General features: G+C 42.5%; 1 long non-coding RNA gene and 1 pseudogene across 21 annotated transcripts in view; both read right to left on the bottom strand.

Annotated features, from left to right (window-relative positions):
- Nucleotides 1-23,855, bottom strand: part of LOC103351789 (uncharacterized) — a 185,226-nt gene extending 161,371 nt beyond the window's left edge. For 14 of the 21 annotated variants that reach the window (XR_011385624.2, XR_016228059.1, XR_016228058.1 and 11 more), the window contains exon 1: nucleotides 23,647-23,855. This is a non-coding gene — a long non-coding RNA (uncharacterized LOC103351789). Of the gene's footprint in view, nucleotides 1-7,407; nucleotides 7,482-14,976; nucleotides 15,100-23,646 lie in introns of all 21 variants that reach the window. The other 7 variants (XR_016228061.1, XR_016228050.1, XR_016228057.1 and 4 more) reach the window with 4 other exon arrangements.
- LOC127485092 (U2 spliceosomal RNA) lies at nucleotides 23,007-23,136 on the bottom strand (annotated as a pseudogene).
- Nucleotides 23,856-26,752: the final 2,897 nt, after the last annotated feature.

Raw genomic sequence — 26,752 nt, 5'->3', positions numbered from 1 at the left:
AATGCCTTGCCATTTCTAGAATGTTCCATAGTTAAACTCACTGCTTCTTGTCCCTAAATTCTCTTCCCCTAAACCATTACATGGTTTATTCCTTCCTGAGTTCAGATTTCCACTCAGAGATACTTCATAGAAATCTTTTTCTGACCTTATCTATACTAATGCTGCTATTCTTCTGCCCCTTCTACGTGTTTATCTTTCTTCATGTCACCTAAGATTCTATTATGTCTCAGTTTGGGTTCCCTGAAAACAGACCCTGAAAGAAGGCTGCAATGCAGGTAGTTCATTGGGCAGAGGTGTGACCCCACAAAGCCAGAATGGGGAAACTGGGAGAATGAGACAGGAAAAGCAAAAAAATAAAGGTAAAGGTGCTTTAAAGGTTTCCACTTGGGCCATAGCAGCTCTGTTGCACTGAGACCTCCTGGACAGTACAGAGAATGCCTCCTAGATTTGTTTCTTTGAAGTACTGAGCTTAATCCCTACAGTTAATTAACGTACGTCCAGGCTGCACTTGCCTCTTGGCCAAACAGGCCCAAAGTGCTGGAGAAGCCTGAGAGCAGAAAACAAACAAGTATGGAGTGCAAGGGAGAGGCTGTGAGCATGAGTTTGCAGGAAACCATCCCCTGGAGTCCCAGGTTGAAAGCAGAGGTGGGCTGAAGGGCAGTGTGGGGCACGGATGATTCTGCCCCATCTGATACATAGAGTCATTGATTTCTGTTCCTCCACTATAATATAGGCTGATGGGTTCTTTTTTAATCAAATTTATTAAGGGACAATTTACACACAAATAATATTCAGACTTCTGAAGTATAGAGTTCAACAAGGTGGACAGCTGATTTCACTCATACAGCCACCACCACAACTAAGATATAAAACATTCCCAACACTCCTAAGGTTACTCTGTGCCCTTTCCAGTCAATCCCCTGCAATCACTGATCTTATTTCTCTTCCTATAATACTACCTTTTGGGGGGATGTTGTCCTGTAAATTAAATCATGTGGTGTGTAGCCTTTGGGGTCTGTTTCTTATTTCACTTAGGATAATACATTTTGTGATCCATCCATGTGATTACATTTATCAATAGCTTAATTCCTTTTTACTCTGAGTAACATTCTGTCCTATGGATGTGCTACAGTTAGCTGATCTCTTCTCCAGTTGATGGACATTTGGGTTGCTTTTGTCTATATAAATAAAGCTTCTATGGATACACACACACACACACCCCAACACACACACACATACATATACAAGTCCTTGTATGGATACAGGACTTCATTTTTTGATAAGTATGTAATATCAGTCCTGTTTTGTTCACTGATGCATTCTTGGTGCTGAGCTCATTTCTTGGCAGATAATAAACTATCAATAAATATTTGTTGAATGAATGAACATGGAAATAGTATATTCGAAGTTATAAACAGCCATCTTCACACCCAGAAACCTTCAAAAGCTGAGAGGTAAACTACCTGTACACTACATAGATGTTTATAAACATCTTATCAGAATAACTTCTGTTTCCATTATAGAATTCATGGAACAGCACTCATCTATCTCATCAGCAAGTCCCCAGACCTCAGCAGGCTCAGACTTACTGCACAGAGGTATAGGGGTTTTTAATGCTCTGTCTTGTACACCACTCGTGCTTTGGTTGGTTTGCTTGATTTAAATTCTAATTCATCTTTCCAGCATTTGATTCCTTTCACACCCTAGGCCTCTGGACTCATGCTGTTTTCTATGGCCACATTATCAATAGATCCAGGAACAACACGGTTAAAACAAACTAACACCCTCCTCCCTCCTCCCACCCAGTATAATTTCTTACTAGTTGATGGAATCCCACGGGGAGCCAACCTCTTCTAGGAGTTTCCGGACTTTTAACCAACATGCCCCATCCTTGGGTGCTATGTTCATAACACATTTTCTCACAGGTATCATTATTATTTGAGTTTTCCCTGGCCAAATCAGTGGTCCTAATGGACTTACATCACTAATAGCAGCAAATGTTTCATTCACCCCCTCCCCATTCCATAGTAGTCCATGGAGGTCCCAGCAGTGTCTCGCGCATTTCATGAACAAGTTTGCTTGAATATTTCCGTTTATACCTGCCGGCCCTCTCGGGGAGACATATTGGTTCCATTGCTTTCCACTGAGCATTATCATTAACGCCTGGGACCTGGCAGAGCCCAGCTCTCTGGAACAATGGATAGAGAATGCCTCTCGGATTTTTGAGAAGCTTTCTATTTTAGGGATCCCACAGTGACATGGGTTGTATGATTCTGGATTCCTGAATTAAACGACAATAACTCTGCTTGTTTTTACTTTCAGCCTTTTAGTCCATCAGTCACTCATCAACCACTTCTTGAGCGTCTATGGTGCACCAGGCACTATTCCTGTGTCTGGGGCAGAGATAGGAAAAGACAGGCAGTCAGAATTCTCCAGAGAGACAGAACCAATAGTAATATCTACGCAAGCATAGATATAACATACAATAATTATTGGGCAGATTGTCCCTCATACTTATGGAGACTGCAAAGTGCCACAACAGGCCCTCTACAAGCTGGAGACCCTGGCATGTTGGTAGTGTGGCTCAGTCCAAATCCAAAGGCTTAAGAACCAGGGAAGCCCATAGTATAACTCATGGTCTGCAGCCAAAAGCTGGAGACACCAGGGATCACATGCATCAGCTCTGGAGTTCTGAAGATGACCAGGAATGGAAGAAGAGGGTATCACAGCTCTGGAAGCCAAGAAACAAATTTGCCTCCTCTCTGTGTTCTGTCTAGGCCCCCAGCCTATTGGACGGTGCTGCCCATGTTGAGGAGGGATCTTCTCCACCTGGTCCACTCAGACCCACCCATTAATCTCCCCTAGCCACCCCTCACAGACACATCCCAGGAAAATGCTTTGCTGGGTTTATAGGTTTTCCTTGAACAATTCAAGTTGCCACCTAAATTTCGCCATCACATATAGCATCTTTGGGTCTGGAATTTCATATTCATTCAACCTCATTTCTAACCTCAGCATGGCTATGGGCGTTACATACAAGTTGCACACAAGTTTCAACCCATTTTTCCAGTCTGGTTACATGCTATAATTTGCCAATGAGAGGAACTAAGCAAACGTGGAAAGGCAAAAGTTAGGGGAAGCCAAGAGGCCATTATTCTCAGGAAGTTATGGAAGCCACTTGTGACACAATTCCCCATATAACTTTTGAAAAGCAACCATTCCCGTGTTCTGCTCCAAGCTGAGGTTATTGCTAGCTATTTCCCTGGCCTTCTGATTTCAGTCTCTTCCATTTTCACTCTTTGACACCTTCTCCTATTTGTATAAGCTCCAATTTCTGTAGCAAATCCTTTTATTTCTGTACTACTTACAGGGGAATCTCTCTTCCAACACAAAGTACCTGCACTAAACCCTTTTCTCCGGCTCTGCCTCTGGGGAGGAGGCTCAACTAAGGCAGACCTTGTCCTTTGTCAGGAAGAAACAGACAGTAAGTGGCCAAATGGAACCATGTCAGCCTGTGAGAACACTAGGTATAAAACGAAAAGGATAATGTGAGAGAGTTACAAGGCCTGGGAAGGGCAGCCACTTCAAACAGGAGACTCAACAAAAGACTTCCTAAGAAGGCAATATTTATATTGAGATCTGGGGGATGACAAAACATCTTCCAGGTCAGAATATTTGGACCAGAAGGGAGAGCAAATACATAGGCAGTGAGCTGAGAGTGGGGCCTGGCTAAGGATGAGGAAAAAGGCCCTTGTGGATGAAAACTCGGGTCAAAGGGGAGAGAAGTACAAGATGAGGCAGGAAATTCAGGCAGAATCTGCTGAGGTAGGACCTTGTAGGCTTTCATAAGGAGAGTTTCATTCACTGTTAAGTGGAGTGGAAAGCCACGGAAGATTTTTAAGCAGAGAAATGAACTGATTTATAATTTTAGAATAGTAGTCTGAACAAGAATGGCAGTTCATCTCTCATCAGGACCCAGACATGAGTTCAGAGGCCACACTGGGTTCAGTTTAGAGTGTCAGTGACCTCCCTTCTAAAGTCTGAAGGTCCCCTACTGAGTCACTCTCCTTACGCGTGGCTGAATCCTCCTTGGCTCACCTTTTTCTTAGGGATTATCCCTCCTGAAGAGGCTCCTTAGTTCCTCAAGCACAAGGACTTCCAATGGGCCTCTTCCTGCAGCCTTCCAGGCACCCCAAGGCCATCAGAGTGCTAGCTAAGTCGCCATTGGCGTCTCACTGGAATAGCAGGAGGACTCAAATGAAAGGCACCCATGTGAGTTAAAATCGGTCTGGCCTAGTTAAAAGATACAAATGAGAAAAGCAGGGACCTGCATTCAACAGAGCTGTAGCTTCTCGGCTGCTCTAACCATTTTGGCAAAAGGAGATGTGTGAAAATGGTCTTGAGATTGTTAATGGGACAGAATCACACAGAAAACATGATGGGATTGAAACATCTCCAGTGATAGACTCAAAATGGAGTTTTCTATTCTGGGTTTGAGAAACAAAATGAGAAGGGGCTAGCTTTCAGGAGACGGCCCCTATTTCCATAATTACGGGCAATTGTGCAAGTTACTTAGGAAACACGCGAGTCATAAGGCTGGACTGTTTTTAGACCAAGCCATAATTTAGATGTGGGAAGTGGTTTCACATCTTTGTACCACCACCACAACATAAGCTGTGTTTCAATCTATCAGGAGCTCAAATTTGATCAGCTTTTTTTCTCCTCTTTTTTTAAGAAATGTGCAGCAAATTGCTTTTCCTAATTAAGGTAGATGAAGACATAAGCACGCATGCTACTTACCACTCTGGGATAAAATTGACTTTCAAATGATATTTAATGGACCAGCCTGATGGTAATGTTCTGCAGTTCCAGGCAGGAGGCCTGGATTTGATTCCCTTACTGCAGGAAGAGAAAGGAATATGTGTGTGCACCTGCATGTGTGTGTCTACCCTGTATGTGCATGTGTATGCCTGCAATGCATGTGCATGTATGTGTGCGGGTACGCACACATGTGTTCACAGTGGTAGAAAGTGACAAGCAAAAGACGAGACTATTTATCTGAAGAAATCTTTCATACTTCTGGGGAAAAATGTTTTTAATTTTTATCATTGCAGAGGAAGGGTAAGCAGAAATGGAAGGAAGAATTGACATGATGAGGGTGTAAGAATACATGGATAGGGAGTGAAGAAAAGGAATTACTGTAAATGTTTAAAATCTTTATGTACAAATTTTCTGAGCCTTTTACTATTTTTAACTGGGAATAAGTTACCTTTATGCAAGGGTGCTTGATATAACAAAACAATAGCTACATTATTAAACACCTCCTAAACACCACAAACCACTCTAAAGACTTCACACACATTGTTGGATTCGATCCGTACAAAAGCCCTGTGAATCAGGTATAACTGTCTTCCCCATTTTACACAGAAGGGATTGTTGCTTGCAGAGGTGAAGGAACTCCCTCGAGGTAAGTAGCAGATCAGAATCAGATCAGACTAAAAGGCGTGAGCTCTGGACCTCTGGACCTCACCACTTCACTCAGGCTCTCAGTGTTGGGCTTGTGGTGCCACCATTTCCCTTATACCCATTCACGTCTGAGATTTGTGCACTAACTCATGCATTCATGTGTTTCCACATCTGGAACAGGGAACCGTGAACAAATGTTAGTTAGAGTGATCTAAGCGCTTAGGTAAGCGGTGACTTCTGTGTAAGGTCAGCACAGGCATGATGATGCTCGCCAGTTAGCTGGACTCTTAGTTTTCACCCCCTCAATTCCACTGGAAAACAGATCCTCCCAGAATTCAGAGGTTAGCTGGAGAGGGAGGAAGGCCACTGCATCTCATCGGGTCTCATTAGGTCTGTCTCACATCGCCTGTAGTTATACCCAAGCCTGGTAAACCAGGTGTAACTGGGTATCAGCTGTGTCCTCTCTTTCTTGGAGGTCTGGGTCAACCCAAGCTCCTAGCTTTCAGTGCAGTAGAAGTCCAACGTCCTCCCCAGGCCTTCAGTGACTTCCCACGAGCCTGAGATTCTCGGAGCTCCTGCTCTGAGTCTTCAATGGACGTCACGTCTCAAGTGAATAAATCAGCCCCATCTTTAAAGGCCACTCATTCACTAACAGACTCATGTGTTAACACCAGATGTCTTCAAAAAGTTAACAGGGAAATGGAATTTAAAAATAAATTCCTGTTCGTGCCAACAAATGTAAAATCCTTGCATAGCTTTTTCATAATACACATTTTCCAAGTATTTTTTTGAAGATCTCTCTCTCTTTTTTTTTTTTTTTTTTTTTGACAGGCAGAGTGGACAGTGAGAGAGAGAGACAGAGAGAAAGGTCTTCCTTTCCCGTTGGTTCACTCCCCAACGGCCACTGTGGCCGGCGTGCTGCGGCCGGCGCACCGAGCTGATCTGAAGCCAGGAGCCAGGTGCTTCTCCTGGTCTCCCATGCCGGTGCAGGGCCCAAGGACTTGGACCATCCTCCACTGCACTCCCGGGCCACAGCAGAGAGCTGGCCTGGAAGAGGGGCAACCGTGACAGAATCCGGCACCCCGACTGGGACTAGAACCCGGTGTGCCAGCGCCGCAGGCAGAGGATTAGCCTAGTGAGCCGCAGTGCCGGCCCAAAGACCTCTTTTTTTTAAAGATTTATTTATTTATTTGAAAGTCAGAGTTACACATGGGGCGGGGGCAGAGAGAGAGAGAGGTCTTCCATCCATTGGTTCACTCCCCAACTGGCCTCAATGGCAGGAGCTGTGCGGATCCAAAACCAGGAGCCAGGAGCTTCTTCCAGGTCTCCCATGCGGATGCAGGGGCCCAAGGCCTTGGGCCGTCCTCCACTGCCTTCCCAGGCCACAGCAGAGAGCTGGATTGGAAGTGGAACAGCCAGGATTCGAACCGGCGCCTATATGGGATGCTGGCACTACAGGCGGCTTTACCCGCTATGCCACAGCTCAGGCCCCTTGAAGGCCTCTTATACTTGACTGAAAAGTTCAGAGAAAGACAGAGACATATTTGACATCACTTGCTACAGATAACTTGCTGGATTAGAGTAAGCACACTGCCTTTAAAGTATTCCTTGGGATGCTGGCATCCCAAATTGGCTTGCCTGAGACTGAGTTCCAGCTCCGCTTCTGATCCAGCTTCCTGCTAGTATCCACCTTTGGGAGGCAGCAGGTAAGGATTCAAGTACTTGGGTTCCTGTAACCCACATAGGACACCCAGATTAAGTTTGAGACTCCTGGCTTTGGTCTGGCCTGGCCCTGGCTGTTGTAGGCATTTGAGAAGTGAATCAGTGAATGGAAAATTCCTCTGTGTGTGTGTGTGTGTGTGTGTGTCTTTCAAACAAAATTAAAATAGAGAAATGAAAATAAACAAAGTGCCCCACGGCCACTGGTTAAGCGGGACTCACCTTTTCCTTTCCAAACAGTGCCCCTCTCGGCTCCAACTGTTTTGCCTTCTTACATTATGCAGAAGAATTTGCTTCTGAAGTTATGTAAACAGAAAAAGGTGTTTGCATTTCATTAAGCATTCTTAATCTGGAGGTAAGAGTTGAGGGAGTCTATAAAGTTAGATAGAAAAGCTTAATCTGCTACTACTAGCTTCTAACTGAAATTTAGTGTTTCCTACTATTACAAATCAACAGACCACGGCAGTACCTGAGATTCCTGTGACCAAGAGACGTCAAAGACATTGTCACTTCATCTTATGGCTGTTGCAGCAACATCAAAATATCATCTTTGTTCATCATTGCTTTAAAATCTCACAAGTTGTTAGTCGTGACTACTAGACACTGCTATTAAATTATTAATTAAGAAGCACAGACACCACTGTTGCACATATTTGAGTCTTAAAACTTTTGGAGACACTCCAGGGAGAGGCAAGATGGCGGAATAGGAAGGGAGCACACTGATAGTCTGGGGAGAGATAGTTTAATAAAAGTGGAGATACTGCAGGTTCAAGGAAGAGTAGGGGAGGAAACAGCAGAAGAAACTCTTCCAGAACGCGTGATTCACAGCGGACCTGTGTGGAGAGCGTGGGAGCCCACAGTTCGGGACACCAGCGGCAGACTCAACACACCAGCGCTGGAACGCAAGGTGAGCCGAACCTCAATAGCCCGAGACACCGGCAGGCAAGCAGAGAGAGGAGACTAGAGGGAACGACCCCCGGGGGGAAAAGTTCACCAGGCTAACTGGAAGAGAGAGAGAGAGAGAAAAAAAAAAAGGTGACTGGTACGGACACGGGTTTCTCTCTCTCTGCTCACCTCTCAAGGGTGAGCAAGACAAAGAGCAGGCGCCATCTTGGACATACGTCATAAGCAGAGCGACCTCAGGTCTGCACCGGCCCTGAGCCTAGCAGAAAACCCTGACTCTGGGCGGGGCGAATTAACAGGAGATTAGGACCTAGTAAATTTGTGGTGCTACTGAACTGAGACTGTGAAAAAAGAGACGGTGGGGGAGAGAACTCACGGAATTCACCTGAGTACTCTCCAGAGACGCTACAATTCCATAACTTTGGCAACCCAGTGGGAGACTGAAGGAGAATTTGAACCCACTCTGAGGGCCAAACAGATTCCCTGTGTGGTCCTTGGGAAAGAGCTTCCGATCTCTGGCTCCTGTGGGTATATCATTTGCCTGCTAACTACCTCCAACTTCGTTCAGCTGTGCGGAATTACTTCCCTTTTGAATCAAAAAAAGAAAGAGAGAGAAAGAGAGATTTACCACTCCTAACCTGGGAGTGTCACCTTTGGGACACCAAACAGAGCTCTCAGGCCACACCCATCTCAAGCCCTAAGGCTCCATCAAAAACAGATAGTCCACTTAATCTAGAGTCATAGTATAACAAGAAAAAGCACCACAGTGAAGAAACCAAATATCTCCAATATGCCAAATAACAAATGCAAAAACCGAGGTAATAAAAACAAGGAAGTCACCATGACGCCCTCAAATGAAAAAGACACCCCAATTCAAGATTATGAAGATGATGACATAGAAGAAATGCAAGAAGCAGATCTCAAAAAATTGATAAGAACATTAAGAAGTTCTCAAAAACAAATTCTTGAACTACATAAAGCCTTAATGGACAAGATAGAAAATCTCTCTCGTGAAAATGAAATATTAAGGAGGAATCAAAATGAAACGAAACAATTAGTACAACAGGAAACTGTGATAGTGACTGAAGTGAAGAATTCAATAGATCAAATGAAAAACACAATAGAGAGCCTTACAAACAGAATGGGTGAAGCAGAAGAGAGAATATCGGACTTAGAAGAGAGAGAACAGGAAAGGATACAGTCAGACCAAAGAAAAGAAGAGGAAATTAGAAATCTAAAACATATTGTCAGGAATCTTCAGGATACTATTAAAAAACCCAACATTCGGGTTCTAGGAGTTCCTGAAGGCATGGAGAGGGAGAAAGGATTAGAAGGCCTTTTTAGTGAGATATTAGCAGAAAATTTCCCAGGTTTGGAGAAGGACAGAGAAATCCTAGTACAGGAAGCTCACAGAACCCCTAATAAACACGACCAAAAGAGATCCTCACCACGACACGTTGTAATTAAACTCTCCACAGTGAAACATAAAGAAAAGATCCTAAAATGTGCAAGAGAGAAACGTCAGATTACTTTCAGAGGATCGCCAATCAGACTCACTGCTGACTTCTCATCAGAAACTCTACAAGCTAGAAGGGAATGGCGAGATATAGCCCAGGTACTAAGAGAGAAAAACTGCCAGCCCAGAATATTATATCCTGCAAAGCTATCATTTGTGAATGAAGGTGAAATAAAGACGTTTCATAACAAACAGAAATTGAAAGAATTTGTCACCACTCGTCCAGCCCTGCAACAGATGCTTAAAGATGTGTTACACACAGAAACACAGAAACACGGTCATCAGTATGAAAGAAGATAAAGGAAGGAAACCTCACAGCAAAAGATCACAGGGAATTCAAAGCATATATTAGAACTTATCTTTGGCAAATGGCAGGGCAAAGTTACCACTTTTCATTAGTCACATTGAACGTTAATGGCCTGAACTGTCCAGTTAAAAGACACCGATTGGGATTTGCTTTTTAACCTGATGCAATTTTAAATGATGCTTAATTTTGTTTTTAAATTTCAAATCCTAGCTCTTACCCATACATGGAACAACAATTAAATTGTACATGTAATTCGCCACTTTGCTACACTAACATTGTTCCAGGGGTACTTATGATGTACTTTTGAATTTTCTATACATGCAATAATGACATTTGCTAGCAGTTTTATGTCTTCCTTCCCAATATGTATGCATTTTGTATCCTTTCTTTGTGTTACTGCACTGTCTAGTAATTCCACCATAATATTGAAAAGTAGTGGTGAGAAAAAGACACTTCCCCCTTTCCCCAACTTAAGGGAAAACTGTCCAATTTCACTATTAAAGTTGGTTTTGGTAGATATTCTTTATCTAGATGAGGAATTTCTCTTCTGTTTCTTGTTTGCTCAGTTTTTTTATGCGAAATATCTTCTTCAAAAGTTGATGTAATCATTTAACATTTTTGCAGTTTGTGTAGTATGTCCAATTTATTGATTTTTTAAAATGCTGACAGCCTTGCTTACGTGGGATAAATACCACTTGCTTGTACTACATAAAATTGTTGGATTTTACCTATTATTTAAAAAAAAGAGAGATTTCTAAAGGCAACCCAGAGGAATCCTTAATCCAGTTCTTCATTAGAAGAGATGTGCAATTCGGGACATGCTCAAGCTGACTTACCTCAAACGGTAGAGTTAGAAACATACCAGGGGATTCCAATTCAATCCCATCAAGGTGGCATGTACCAATGCCATCTCACTAGTCCCAGTGATCAATTTCTGTGCACAATTGATCATAATGATAGGACTAAGAACCAAAGGGATCACATAAACAAGAATAGTGTCTGCAAATACTAGCTGATAGAATCAAAAAGGGAGAGAATGATCCAACATGGGAAGTGAGATACACAGCAGACCCATAGAATGGCAGATGTCCTAAACAGCACTCTGGCCTCAGAATCAGCCCTTAAGGCATGCGGATCCAGCTGAAAAGCCCATGAGAGTATTTCAGGCATGGAAAGCCAAGACACTCTGGGGAAAAAAAAAAAAAATGAAAGATCTCCACGAGTGAGATCCCAGTGGAAAGAACGGGTCATCAAAGAAGGAGGTACCTTTCTCTGAAGGGAGGAGAGAACTTCCACTTTGACCATGGCCTTGTCTAAATATTATCAGAGTCAGTGAACTCAGGGGGCTTCCATAGCCTTGGAAACTCATGACAAGAGCCTAGGGTGATTACTGATGCCATAAACAAGAGTGTCAATTTGTTAAGTCAACAACAGGAGTCACTGTGTACTTACTCCTCATGTAGGATCTTTGTCCTTAGTGGGCTGTACATTGAGATTTAATGCTATAACTAGTACTCAAACAGTATTTTTCACTTTATGTTTCTGTGTGGGAGCAAACTGTTGAAATCTTTACTTAATGTATGCTAAACTGATCTTCTGTATATAAAGAGAATCGAAAATGAATCTTGATGTGAATGGAAGGGGAAAGGGAGTGGGAAAGGGGAGGGTTGCGGGTGGGAGGGACGTTATGGGGGGCAAGCCATTGTAATCCATAAGCTGTACTTTGGAAATTTATATTCATTAAATAAAAGTTTAAAAAAAAAAAAAAAAAAAAAAAAAAAAAAAAAAAAAAAACTTTTGATAACAAAATGTCAAACTTGGGGCTGGTGCTGTGGTGTAGCTGGCAAAGCATCCCATATGGGCACTAGTTCTAGTCCTGGCCGCTCCACTTCAGATCCAGCTCTCTGCTGTGGCATGGGAAAGCAGTAGAAGATGGCCCAAGTCCTTGGGCCCCTGCACCCACGTGGGAGACCTGGAAGAAGCTCCTGGTTCCTGGCTTCGGATCAGCTCAGCTCTGGCCATTGCAGCCAATGAGGGAGTGAACTAGCAAATTTTCTCTCTCTCTGTCTCTCCCCCCACCCTTTTTGCCTTTCAAATAAATAAATATTTTTTTAAATGACAAGCTCACTGGATTCCTTTGTGAGTTTCCATATTTTATTTTATGCACTTAAAAGCATGACTTTGGGAAGGGGTCTATCTACCTAATTTACCAGATTGCCAATGGGACATATGGCACAAAAACGTAAGAAGGCTTGATTTATTGTTCATAATTTTAAAATATATTTTTGTTTTTAATTGGCATATAATAATTGCATATGTCTATCAGGTGCAATGTGACATTTCAATATAGGTTTACCATGTGTAATCAGATCAGAGTGACTGACACATCTATTACCTCAGACATTCATTATTCTTTGTGTTGAGAACATTCAAGCTCCCCTTTGCTATTTTGAAATATTCAATTAATTGTTGTCAACCATGGTCACCCTACTGCACTATTGAACGTTAGATGTCACTCCTCCTATAACACAGTGTATTTTTTAAGATGGTACTATGTTTTTAGGCCGGCGCCGCGGCTCACTAGGCTAATCCTCCGCCTAGCGGCGCCGGCACACCGGGTTCTAGTCCCTGTCGGGGCGCCGGATTCTGTCCCGGTTGCCCCTCTTCCAGGCCAGCTCTCTGCTGTGGCCAGGGAGTGCAGTGGAGGATGGCCCAGGTGCTTGGGCCCTGCACCCCATGGGAGACCAGGAAAAGCACCTGGCTCCTGGCTCCTGCCATCGGATCAGCGCGGTGCGCCGGCCACAGCGCACCGGCCGCGGCGGCCATTGGAGGGTGAACCAATGGCAAAGGAAGACCTTTCTCTCTGTCTCTCTCTCTCTCACTGTCCACTCTGCCTGAAAAAAAAAAAAAGATGGTACTATGTTTTTAAACACTACCAATGCTGTAGTATAGTGGGTAAAGCTGCCGCCTACAGTGCCAGCATCCCATATGGGCGCTAGTTCAAGTCCCGGCTGCTCCACTTCTGATCCAGCTCTGTGCTATGTCCTGGGAAAGCAGTAGAAGGTGGCCCAAGTTCTTGGGCCCCTGCGCCTGCATGGGAGACCTGGAAGAAGCTCCTGGCTCCTGGCTCCTGGCTCCTGGCTCCTGGCTCCTGGCTCCTGGCTCCGGATCGGCGCAGCTCCGGCCACCTGGGGAGTGAACCAATGGATGGAAGACCTCTCTCTTTCTGCCTCTCGGCAACTCTGCCTTTCAAATAAATAAATAAATAAATCTTTTAAAATAATAAATAAACAAATTTTTCAAAAGACTTATTTATTTATTATTCATTTATTTATTCTAAAGCAGGGACTGTCTCTGTCTCTAAAGTAGAGACAGAGAAAGAAATGGAAAGACAGAGAGAGAAAGAGATCTTCTATTTTCTGGTCCACTCCCAAAATAGTTGCAACAGTCAAGGCTGGGTCCAAGGAGCCAGGAAAAAGGAACTCTATTCAAGTCTCCCACTTGGGTGGCAGGGACCCAAACGTCTAGGCCATCATCCACTGCCTTCCCAGTTGCATTAGCAGGGAACTGGATTGGATGGCAACTCTGATATGGGATGCCAGTGCCGCAAACAGTGGCTTAACTCCCTGTGCCACAATGCCAGCCCCTGGACAGTGATTTTTTTAATGTGAATGTTTCTTCAATAATAATAATAAAAGAAGTCCTTATGTAATGAGACCCACCCTCATGAGGGCATTGTGGTTATCAAGAAACATTGTTTCCTGTCACTTGAGTTTGAAAGTTCCCCTGTAGTCCATGCAGTGGAACTCTTCAAAATGAACCTGAAGCTCACTTGTACCCTGGGGCTTTGTGTGTTAAAGGCTGTTTGGTTAATAGCAACAGAACGGTTAGCTCATGGGAGAGGATCTAGCAAGAACCTTGTCTTCTTTGGGAGAGTGGACGCTCAATAAAAAATCTGTCTTTGGGTGGTGCTTTCTTTCTGACCATTATCCACGTGCTTGGCTTATGGTAGACAAGCTATGCCCATCACACCTTAATCGTGTGTTCACTTTGATTGCATTGCCACCAGCGGATTTCCTGCCTTTCTGACACCACCTTACACATTTAAAACCTTGCCATTGTATTACATTTCATTTTATTCTCATTTTAGCAACTGCTGTGTCCTTGCTCAAAACCTGTAAGTCCTTCTGATTAGAGATAAAAGCTCAATTAGGAAAAATGTTTTAATAAATTTGAATTTTCATTCAACTGATTGTTTCTGAACAAGCCGTGAGAAAATTATTGCTAACCATCTGTCTTCTGTTGACCATCATGAAATGGTAAATAGCACTAGCCCAGCCTGGAGAGTGGATGCTGTGTTTATGCATCCCTAAGTGGGAGCCCACACTACCCCCGAGCTCAGTTGACATTAAGAAACCCACCCGTGGGGTGCCAGCTCTGTAGTGCAGCAGGTTAAGCCACAGCCTGTGACACCAGCATCCCATCCACGAGTGCCAGTTCAAGTCGCTACTGCCCTGCTTCTAGCTCAGCTTCTTGATAATACACACCCTGGGCGGGGATGGGGGGGGGTGGGCAGCGGATGATGGCTCAAGTACTTGGCCCCTGCCACCCATGTGGGAGACCTAGATGGAGTTTCAGGCTCCTGGCTTCAGCCTGACTGAGACCTGGCTGTTGTGGCCATTTGAGGAGTGAACCAGTAGATAGAAAGATCTGTGTGTGTGTGTGTGTGTGTATCCCTAAAGAACCCACCCGCCGAGTGTGGAAGGGAAGGAGTGCAAGGGGGAAAAGGGTCATCCAAAAGTGTGATATGTTAAGGTTAGGTGCTAAGGCTGTCATAAAATTTCACTGCCTTCTGTTATAAATTCATTTACTCATGCATATTTCTATGTTTAATTATTTTTTAATTTTTATTTATTTATTTGCATCGTGGAAAGCCAGAGACAGAGACAGAAACAGTTTCCCCATCCATTTGTTCACTCCCCCAAATGCCTACAACACCCAGGACTCTGGAATTTAATTCAGGACATCCACATGGATGGCAGGGACCCAAGTAATGAGCTGTTACCTGCTATGTGCACATCCTGAGGAAGCTGGAATGGGAAGCAGAGCCAGGACTCAAACCCAGGCATTCTGCGAGGAGATGCTGGCATCCCAAGTGCCATCGAAACTGCTAGGCTGAACACCTGCCCTTAAAATGATTTTTATATCAGTTACATTCCATTCCATTAATACGGGATCCACTTCTTCAGTTTTCCTTTTTTGAATTTCATTTTTCCAATTTTGTTTATTTCAAGTAAAACACCATATGAAATGTTGGAGACAATGAAAGCATTAAGACAGAATGTAGCAATGCTTGTCAATGACTATCTTTGTGGGCCTGGGCATGGAGAAAACCGTGGTGCCCCAGTAGGGAATAATACAAATTTTCCATTGAGAAAAGAATACTTATGTGAACAGAAACAATCATCTCTAAAGGCCCTCTCCCAGGGGCAGCACCAGAAGAGACCTCTAGAGATTTCAATGCAGAACCATAGCAGGGAAACGTGATTTGTGGATTCACACATTATAAAAGCTACTTCTGTTGATTTTCTGTAAATGTCATGTGAAATAAATTGCTGTATAGCTTGAAGATTGTTTTGCAAGTAAAAAATGTTTGGGATGGCGTTTTCCTTTAGAGGAATGAATTTATACTGAACTAAAAACCTTGAATGGCTTTTATTTTTGTTTTTTATTCTTTGTGCAGCAAATACAGTTGTGCAGGCCACTGTGGATGCATATTGCACGTGTCTTGCTGTCCATATCAAAACAAAATACAATTTATGGCCCCGTGAGCTCAGGAGTTGCTGTATGTGTTACATGTAGTCACCCACCCACCCTACTATATATATATAACTAAATATATATAGTACTAGTATTTTTCTTCTAGTTTCTGGCTATAATAACCATCTTTAAAAGAAACCATTTGTTACGTCAATAATTTGTGACCATTCCCTATAAATGGTCCAAAAATCTGCAGGTATCCATTTGACCTCACATGATAAATCATTGTATAGCCATACATAATGATTTTTCATGCCACCGCATTTTACGGCTCAACTTCCCATGCTGTAGCATATTTAATACCAGCCATGCTTTTCTTAGGTATGGATACCCAAAACATTGGTCCTGAGAAAAGACTTAACTTCAGGCACTTCGTAGGGCAGGTGACCCCAGGAAGCACAATTGGAAGAATGGAGAAAGTAAGGTAAGGAAGAAAGAAGAAATGTGCGCTTTAATGAGTGAGCCTCCACTCTCTATTCTAAGCTCTTTACACACATTAATTCACTTAATAAGAAGAAAGCTTTAGTACCCTGTGTTGAAGTACCTTTGGCTTTTCTACTTCTATGACTCATTAATTGTCCTGAAGAAAATTTAGTATCGCTAACCACATCAGGCAATAGGGAAAGCAAATAATCAAGTCACCCAGCCACTTTGTCAAAGCCTGAACAAAGTCATCACTTTCCAGGAGAACAGAGCCCTCAGAGAATTCCCCAAAATCTTAGTTTCTGGTAGTGACATAAACTTTCTTGAAGTTTTTCAAATTCCATTTTCTCTCTTCTCTAGTTTACCTTGGAAGGAAAGTCCAAGAATCTTTTCTAAAAGCGGGCTCCATGGGAGGACGTATTCCTGTTTCTCCAGATACAGTGAAATGTATCTTTGCACAGCATAGTCATTGTTATATAACACTGCACCAGGGACACTCAGTGCTTTCTATCAATAGTTTCCCATCTCCCATTTCAGTAGTGTTGACAGGAAAGCCAATCCAAGTTTTTCTGGAATTTGTGTTTGTCTTTTACCATCATTCATGCCACTCTCTAAAGTGACAGCCCCAATGGCATGGTGTTATTTATCATTCCCTCTGCTGGGTACACTGCAGAGGCTGAAATTGGGTAGAACTTCCCAGGCAGCAGTAAATCCCAATCTTAGATCAATAGGTACAGAGCCTGGCATCCCTTATCAACTCCTCTTCTGGCTTACTTCTGTGGATATGAAAGCCCACAGCAAAGTCTGTTAGGAATGAAGTTTTATTGATATCTGCTAGGCCAAAAAAATCAGAGAGAAATTTTCTTTTTCCAAGGCCCCTTTCTCTAGTTCTGTTGGTGAAGGGACCCTGCTGGTCAAGACAGAAAGTACGAGTGCCCATAATAATCCTGTTGTTGCCATCTCAATTATTCCAGTTTTATGCTGCTCTGTGCAGGTCAAGCACATAACTCATAGTATTTTCCCAAAACCAATGTGGAAAAGAGATAGAATTCTTGGCCTATACTAATTGCTATCCAAGACCTCGTCTTCTGGCTTTGAATCAACAGGCTCCCAATTCCAAAAAACCAAAGGGAAAGCAGAAAAATCTTCAAGTACTATACCACTCTCAAGTTGTTGGCTAGTGACCATCCATGGCTCATACCCTGGAACATGGACTAGACCTTGTGCTCACCGTGGCTGCTGTGAGGCATACTGACCAGGTTGAGGTTGGTTAGCTTGTTTCTTGGGAATCGTGGGTAGAGAATTATTCCATCAATCTTTTAACCAAAGCATACTAGATAGACATGAACAGAGTCATCTATGCCCCTCGCTCTCGACCTGCAGAGTTCAGAGATTCTCATTAGTCATGATTTGCCTAGAAACTAAAACCTCAGCACCACCAGCGCTTGTTTAGGTATTCACACTTTACAGATGGCATCCACAGCTGGGTGATGAGCTGCAGAGAAGAGATGCTATCCTCCGTTCTGCACTTTGGGGACTTTCTCAGCTGCAATAGCCAGATCATGTCATATGGCAAGATTACAATGAAATTCTTAAAGTAGAACTTCTTGGCTCATGTCCAAACTGGATCCTGAAAAAACACCCCCCCCCACAAAAGTAACCCAGAAAGCAGGACCCCAAAAGTAACCAGAGAGGGTAACAACATGTTATGTTTCCTAGGAACTAGGATTGGCCTATACGCACAGGCAGGCTGCTCTGCCTTCTAGATCAGCATAGCGCAACACAGGTCGGCACCCTAATCCCTGCCCCAGGTGGTCTAGGTGGTCTGGTGGAACACCCTGTCCTCCTACAGCCTCTGAGCAGGCTCTAACAAGGGCCCACTCTGCTGGCAGTGCACCACAGGGGAACTTTCAAAATCCCCCAGATAACCACCTAGAATTGTCCTGCTCATTCATATCTGCAGATTTTAGGTGGTGCACATACATACCCATATCCTTTTAACATTACCTAGGCTGCTGACTGCCAGCAATTTGTATCTAAGGGCTTTGAGGTTTTTATTTTTTAAGACTTTAGGTTTTATTAAACAAATATTTTAGATTTACCAAAACAATTGTAGTTATTGAGTTACAGATAGTACAGAGTTCCCATACATCCCACTTCCCATTCCCCCTATTACTCACATCTTGCATTAGTATGAGACATCGGTGTGGTTACAATTAATGAGCCAATGGTGATTCATTATTGTTCATCAGAGTTCATACTTTATTCAGATTCCCTTTTCTGTTTCAGGATCCCATCCAGAATACCACATTACATTCAGTCATCACGACTCCTTAGTTTTTGCTTGACTGTGATAGTTTCTCAGCCTTTCCTTGTCTTTTGGAACCTTGGCAGTTTTTGAGGGCTTCCAGTCAGATGTTTTGTAGAATGCCCCTGTCTGATGTCTTTTTTTTTCCCACAGTCAGAGTGGGGTTATATGTTTTTGGAAGATCACAAAAATAAAATGCCATTCTTCCCATCAAGAGTACATGCTGTCAACATGACTGATTACTGTCGGTGTTGACCTTGACCAGCTTGCTGAGGTAGTGTTTGTCAGGTTTCTTCACTGTAAAGCTACTATCATCCCCTGTTTCCATGTTGTACTCTGTGGAAAGAAGACACTATGCAGAGCCCACACTTATGGAGTGGAGGCTTATGCTCCACCTCCCCAAGGGCAGAGCACCTACATAAAATATTTGGAAATCTGCACTGGATACTTGTCCCTCCTCTCCCATTTATTTATATAATTATTTATTTATATCGGTATAGACTCATAGATACTTATTTTATACTTATGGTTCAAATCAATATTACTTAATTTTGTTGCTCAAGTTTTTCCGGCTTTGGCCGTTGGCAACTTTTCCAATTGACCCTATATCCCCTTAGCATAGTTCCATCAATGTTCGTTTTTAGCATTTCATTACTTTTTGGCTCTACAAGATGCTCTAATCTCATCTTGTATATTTCCTGCCCCAGTCCTAGGATGAACCATTTGCTACATTTTCTTTTATTGAATTATTGCATTGAGAAACCAAGATCTTGGCATTAAGTTATGTTTTTGCTACTGAAATGTCATTGCTTCTAGCCCCTCATAGCCAACAGGGCAAAGAAATTTAATGTATACTAACCTGTATATAGGTGCATGTCTATAAATAGTTCTATACGCAATCATCTGTATGTAAGTTCAGCTAAACATGAGTTCATACTGTTTTCTCCAATTCTAATCCATTCTAGGCCCCTCCCTTTGCTTACCTGTCTATTCCCACTCCACCAATGAGAAACTTGGCTTCCACTATCCACCATCCATTTACTAAATTGTTCAATTCCAGTGTAGTCATTTACCAGAATCAGAATTGTTAACCTAGCGCACTGCTTCTGTGCAGTTCCTCTTGCCTTTGGTCTTATGGAATCCAGTCATCTCCTGAGCCACTTCCATCAACAATCCCCTATCCCTTTCAGTGAGGTTGGTTCATTCCTCTGTTAAGAGTTAAGTTCTTGGGCTGGCGCTGTGGCGCAGCAGGTTAATGTCCTGGCCTGCAGTGCCGGCATCCCATATGGGCGCCGGTTCAAGACCCGGCTGCTCCACTTCCAATCCAGCTCTCTGCTATGGCCTGGGAAAGCAGGAGAAGATGGCCCAAGTCCTTGGGCCCTTGTACCTGCGTGGGAGATCCAGAAGAAGCTCCTGGCTCCTGGCTTCTGATCGGCACAGTTCCAGCTGTTGTGACCATTTGGGGTAGTGAACCATCGGATGGAAGACCTCTCTCTCTCTCTCTCTCCCTCCCTCCCTCCCTCCCTCTGCCTCTCCTCACTCTGTGTAACTCTGACTTTCAAATAAATAAATAAATCTTTAAAAAAAGAGTTAAGTTATTTTATTACAGTCTGCATTCTATCCTGGGATTCCCCACCTGGGGAACTTTTTCCTCCCACAGTGAGAAAACTGACTTATATGATTCTTAACATATTTACTCTTTTGCTCAAATCTAGTATACACAAATAGTTTCAAAATTCCTAACCCTTACAGTTACATAAAACAAACCTACCAAGTAGAGCTCAGTATTTGTTTGCATACAGTTAAGTTGCACATATTTTAAGTGTGCCGTTCAATAAGTTTTTGACAAGTGCATGTACCTATGTAACTCATCCCCACATTAAAATAGGGAATATTTTCATTACCACAAAAAATTATACCTCCCCCATCCAGAGGCCACCCATCTAAATTGTTTTCACCATAAATTAGCTTGCCAGTTCTAGAAGTTTTACAAATGGAATCATACAGTGTGTGACATTTTATCTCTGATCCTTGTCACTCAGAATAGTGCCTAAGATATTCATCTGTGTCATTTCTGTAGCCTTTTAATTAGGTTAGTCATTTCCATGAAGGAAGTCAAGCCACTGGTGTGCTGGTAAATGTTTAACAACCAAATCTTTGTGAGAGGAAAAAACAAACCAACCAACCTGATTTGTAGCATTTGCTGATTTTTGTTATGTAAATACTTCCATCATTGCCAATCTCAAGCTACTCTCAAAACGTAACAAATGGTACATGAGAACAGGTATGCTTTGGCCCTAGCCCACCACTGAAAGTTCTGGCTCTCACTGGTCTACCAGCTAAGTTGTTAAATCCTTTCTGCAGGGCTGGCACTGTGGCACAGTGGGTTAAAATGCCACTTACAGTGCCAACATCCCATATGGGTGCTGGTTCAAGACCTGGTTGCTCCACTTCCAATCCAGCTCTCTGTTATGGACTGGGAAAGCAGTTGGAGACAGCCAAAGTGCTTGGGCCCCCGCCACCCATGCGGGAGAGCAGGAAGAAGCTCCTGACTCCTGGTTTCAGATGGTCCCAGCTCCTGCTGTTGTGGCCACTTGGGGAGTGAACCACCAGATGGAATACCTCTCTGTCTCACCGTCTCCCTGCCTGTAACTCTACTTCTCAAATAAATGAATAAATCTAAAAAATAATCCTTTTTGCAAAATCTTCACTGTCACAGCAACCAGGAAGTTTGCAAGATTGTACATTCAAAAAGACTTTCAATAGCAGTATATCTAGTTAGCCAGTATTGAGGACCTATTCTGTGACACTCACTACTAGGGACATGTCTATGAAAGGGCTGCTATCCTCTGCCTATCTGGTGGCTATGCCATTGAGGGTCAGGCTTTGCAGTCAGTGGAGGTCTCATGAATAATTGCAGTAGATTTGACCTACTGAGATTTGGGGCCTTGATTAAGTCTGTGGAGTTCTGTCTTTTATGAAATCCATATTAGTCCACTTATGACAACACTAATCCAAATAGCTAAAACTAGGAAGATGTATCTGCTAGCCCGCGTCTCTGACAGGTGACAAAACAAGGGTCAGGTACAGCTGCGCTCAGACAACACAAAGCAGACACATCACAGTTATGGCAAGGAAGTTTTCAAACAAATGGTCCAGAGCGAAATCCTTAGACACTTAAGGCAGTAAGAGCTCTTTCCGTGAGGCTCTGGCTAACTTAGCGCCTGCAGCTTTGTCAAGACAGACTTTTCCCCCGGGCTACCTTGATTTGATATTTCTCTAAGTGCTTTCCTTAAAGATGTTTAGAGTTGGGGTCAGGAAAAGGGAGAGAAGAGGCATAGGAGAGGAAAGCGCTTAAAGATCCCATTTCACATGGAAGTCCCTTTATAATGCAGGGCTACATGCGAGAATCATTTGAGTTTGTTAACACCCTCTTCAAAACATCACATGAAAGAGAAAACCTTCTTTTCACTGTACCAATGACTGGATTTGGCTTTTGTGTATTTATAGGTTAGTGTACACCCAGGGTCTTCTGAAGTTTGATGAAACAGTATAATAAGCAGCTAATGCAATCCAAAGACCTTGAAAGTCTCCTGTAGAAGCTGCTTGATAGATAAAAAGCAAGTTTTCTCTCTCTCTCTCTCTCTCTCTCTCTCTGCATCAAGACTTTGCTAGAAGCCTTATTTTTAATATAATCATTCTCTGGTAATTTCATCAACATTATTACTAAAACCATATGCCCTGCCTACACTGCCTGTTTCTTTTCTAATCTTCTTTGGATATAGTCTCTTGTCAGACCATGTATCCCTGTTTCTGATTCAAGGCTAAGATCATTGTGCCATTATGTCAGGTCCCAGATCAGCACCATCTGCTTCCCCCGCACGACTGGGTATCCCTATCCTTGAGTAGCCTGCAATCAAACCAGACTCAATGACGTCCAAATGCCCCTGTAGTCCTTGACCCTTTGGTCCACCTGATCCCATTCTTGGGTCAAGAACACTTCTTTCCCTCACTCATCTCTGTTAACCAAGGATTCCTTCCTTATTTCCCCAGAAATGGAGAAAATACATCCCTTTCCAACCAATAAAACAACTCTCAGCCCACCTACCATCAAGTCCTCTTTTCTTGATCCAAAGGTGGCAACATGTATTGTCCATGTATGAGACTCTCCATTCACCTTTGCCTGCAACCATATCCTGCCCCTCACTATTGCCTAACAACCACTATGGATGAGATATGTTGGACCTCAGTGGCCAGCCAGATTCTAAGATGCATGAAATTATATCAAAGTGATAATCAGCAAACCAAAGACACAATAGATGGTCTCAAGAGAAAAACACACAAAGTGGATGAGATTTCTCAGTTCACCCTCCTTCGCTCCACAAAGGTGCTCTTTGGAGGTTTGCTGGTGAGGCAGTTGTGTGTGTGCGTGGGTGTGCAGGCACCATCTACAGATTACTATTCGTGTTAGTGTTTAGAGAAGTCCACACTCCCATTCCCTTTCTTGTAACAGAGCACAGCCTGTATTCTCTCCCTTCTTTCTGTATCATTGGGCTTCTTAAAAACTGGAGTGTAAAAAGCCTGCCCAAAGCTTTCCACAATAGATCACACAGAAGATTTTTTAAAATCTATATATTTCTACACTTGATCTTAGCCAAAAGGCCAAGAAGTGATAAAAAAGTCTATATATTTCTTACCCCACCTTAACATATTGTGGACTTTTTACTGTAGTCTTTTGTGTTTATATGCTGAATTTCTTTTTACCTGAGATCCTATTGCACCATTCATTTGATCTTTTGACTGTGGCTTGGGCAAATCATTACATGGCATTTTTTGCATGAGTTTCCAGAGCATTGAGCCTAGACCTTACCTGTCTTGAATTGTCAGTATTTACCACGGATCTTCTATAGACCATTTACATGAGTGTTTGCCAAATTGCTGGTGATTGCTGTCCCATAGCACAGTGGCTGGCTTAACTGTCAGTCCTCAAAAGGAGGGAATTGTATCTGTTTTATTTTCTGCACAGAACCTAGTAAGACCGGTGAAAGATTTAATAAGTTCATTTGAAAATTGATTCTATAATTTATCTCCACTTTCACAACCTGTCTATGGTTTGTGTTTTTCTTTGTTAGTCAGATACATTTGCAAAAAATTAGGAAAACTAGAAAGGCAAAGATATCTTACCTGTTATCTTTGAAAGTCAAACAGGAACAAATCAGTGTCTGTGATGTCACCGTCATCTCCTTCAGAAATGAACATCAAGGACTATGGTTGTAGATGAGAAGTGACTGACATTACGACCAGCGAAAGCCTTAATAGATGATTGAGCCCGTTTCCCCAGCTCCCTCAGGCCACCTGCCAGTATGAGAAGGACATGCAGTAACCCTATCAGCCTGCTTCACAATTAGAACGAATTCATAAGAGACAAAGGATCTTGTTTTCATGGGAAAATATCCTTTGTGATATCCAACAAAGGAAGAATAATTTTGAAGGCATGTGACTTGGGGTCCCATCCTGCAGTTCTTGCACAGACAAAACTCTCATTGACTCTATCAATAGAATTGTTACTACATAAAAAGTCTTTTGCAAAATTTCCATGATGCTTCAAAGCGCATTTTAAGTGCAACAGGCTCAGCATCCCACGCCCTCCCCATTTTAATAAAGCTTGCGAAGGTTTCCCTTAGATTGCCCTATTGTGCAGCAGGAGATAAACACAGCACAGGATTGGAAGCCAAGGGACACCCCCACCCCCACTCCTGCATATATCATCATTCCAAAATCCATTGCAATATAGAGAAGGTCAAATTTCAACTGGATTTCTGAGCTTGAATTTTCCCTTTCAAATTGCTCTTGCCAGGTAGACAGAAAACGGATTTCTTGCAGGCTTCAATAAATACCATCTCCAAGTAAAATCCACATTTTTCAAATAGATAACAGTATAATGATTGGTATTGCTATTCCAGCTATGGCTGAATAGCAAGCAGTCCATTCCTTTTTATGTAGTATGCTCCTTAAGAGCCTCAAAAGATGAAATTGGGCCTTCAATACTGCTGGAATGAAGGACAATGGGCCCTATCTCTTCTTTTGAATTCTCCTAGCAAATGTACTGCATAAAATAGAATACGGTGCTAGGAAAGACTTCCCCTCTCAAAAAAAATAGCAGGCAATATCTGTTCTAATAGATTATCCATTCTCATTCATACCTGTGTTGTTGTTCACTCAATGGATGCAATGTTAAGTAGGTACCATAATATTAAACTAAGGGAAAAATTTATTTTATGAGCTTAGGCCCTAAAAATGCTAATATCAATAGTTCCACAAATGAGCATGAAAAAAAAAATTAGGGGAGCATGTAGCCTTACCCCTGAAACTTTTAAGAATCACAAAGATCTTTTCCATCCTGAGATGGTTTAGGCAAGCAGTTGGCCTCTCTGGGAGATGATAACCAAATTATGTGAGTGCTCAGGAAGAAAATTAAGATGTCATCATGACAAATAAAGCATTAGGTCTTTCAAACATATTCCCTTCTCTCTCTCTTTCTCTCCCTCTCCCTCTCTCCCTCTCTACCTCTCTCTCTTTCCCTTTCTCATAAGGACTTTTTCCATCTTTCTTGCCCAAACAGTAATATTAATACATAATTCATTCACAGTTAACATGTATTGAGCACTTAATATATATCAGATACTCTTCCAAGTGCTTTATATGTATTAACACCTCAATTAATACTCACTACCACTTCATGGGGAAGGTGCAGATCAATTTTACAAGAGAAAAAAAGGATGCAAAAAGCAGATTTTTAGTAAATAATTGTTAACTGATCTAAATAAATGGAGCCTGGTAGAAAGTTCCTGAAACTAAGAGCTATAGGTAGTGACTAAAGAAAACTGTAGCAAAAAAAAAAAAAAAAAAAAAAAAAAAAGAAGCTGTAGCTAGTGACATTTAAAGTTTATGTGTTGTGCTTATCCGTAGTCAACAGATGTAAGAGGCAGCCATTAGCCTCCCTAAATCCGTTCTCTTCTTCACTAGAAACAAAACCTTGATTCCCACCCCTACTCTGGCCCACCAGAATTCCTCTCAGTTAAGTACGGCCTTGTGGCTAAATTGTCTCCATTTTTAAAGAGGTGGTGTCTGCTCTGGCCTCAGAATCAGCCCTTAAGGCATTCGGATCTGGCTAAAAAGCCCATGAGAGTATCGGGCATAGAAAGCCAAGACACCGTGGCAAAAAAAAAAAAAAAAAAAAAAAAAAAATGACCTACATGAAAGATCTCTGTGAGTGAGATCCCAGTGGAAAGAACGGGCCATCAAAGAAGGAGGTACCTTTCTCTGAAGGGAGGAGAGAACTTCCGCTTTGATTATGACCTTGTCTAAATAAGGTAGGAGTTTGTGAATTCAGAATGCTTCCTTATCCTTGGCAGCTCACGACAAGAGCCTCGGGTGATCACTGATGTCATAAATAGGAGTGTCAATTGTTAAATCAACAACTGGAGTCACTGTGCACTTACTCCCAATGTAGGACCTCTGTCCTTAATGTGTTGTGCTATGAGAATTAACGGTAAAAATAGTCTTCAACAGTTCTTTATACTTTGTGTGTCTGTGTGGGTGCAAACTGTTGAAATCTTTACTTAGTATAGAGTTGATCTTCTGTATATAAAGATAATTAAAAATGAGTCTTAATGAAGAATGGGATGGATGAGGGAGTAGGAGATGGGATGGTTTGCGGGTGGGAGGGTGGTTATGGGGAGAAAAACCGCTATAATCCAAAAGTTGTAATTTCAAAATTTATATTTATTAACTAAAAATTTTCTAAAATAAATAAATAAATAAAGGTAAGATGAGGTTGGAAAAAAAGAAACCCTCCCTCTCCCCCCCCCCCAAAAAAGGAGGTGATATCTGGAATTTCTGGGAAGATCTTCAAATGAAGGAGGACGAGTGTTCCCTTCCTCTTTTCTGCTACCCAGAACACACATGTAATGTTTACATTCAGTGGTCATTTTGGACTAGGAAATGAGTGACCTTGGGAGTGGAAGCCACATGCAGCTAAACAAGATAAAGGAGTGCTGACGTGGGAAGTCATCATACTATCACTGACTGCCCACATCCAAACTTCTTTTCCATGAAAAGCCATATGTTTCTCCGTTGTTTAAGCCACTTTTACATGCAGCCAATCTAAAGCAAACAATTGGCATCTATACAACAACAAAACTGTTCCTTTGATACATATAATGAAAGGTTGTGTTCATACTCAAAGGAGATCAATTGTTGTTAAGGTAAACCTGGAGTGGGCCTGTGG

This window comes from Oryctolagus cuniculus, chromosome X (genome assembly GCF_051225735.1).
Source record: "Oryctolagus cuniculus isolate XC-2025 breed Fujian yellow rabbit chromosome X, ASM5122573v1, whole genome shotgun sequence".
NCBI classification, from domain to species: domain Eukaryota; kingdom Metazoa; phylum Chordata; class Mammalia; order Lagomorpha; family Leporidae; genus Oryctolagus; species Oryctolagus cuniculus.
Note: the sequence above shows the minus strand (reverse complement) of the source record. Positions and strands in the feature narration are given on the sequence as shown.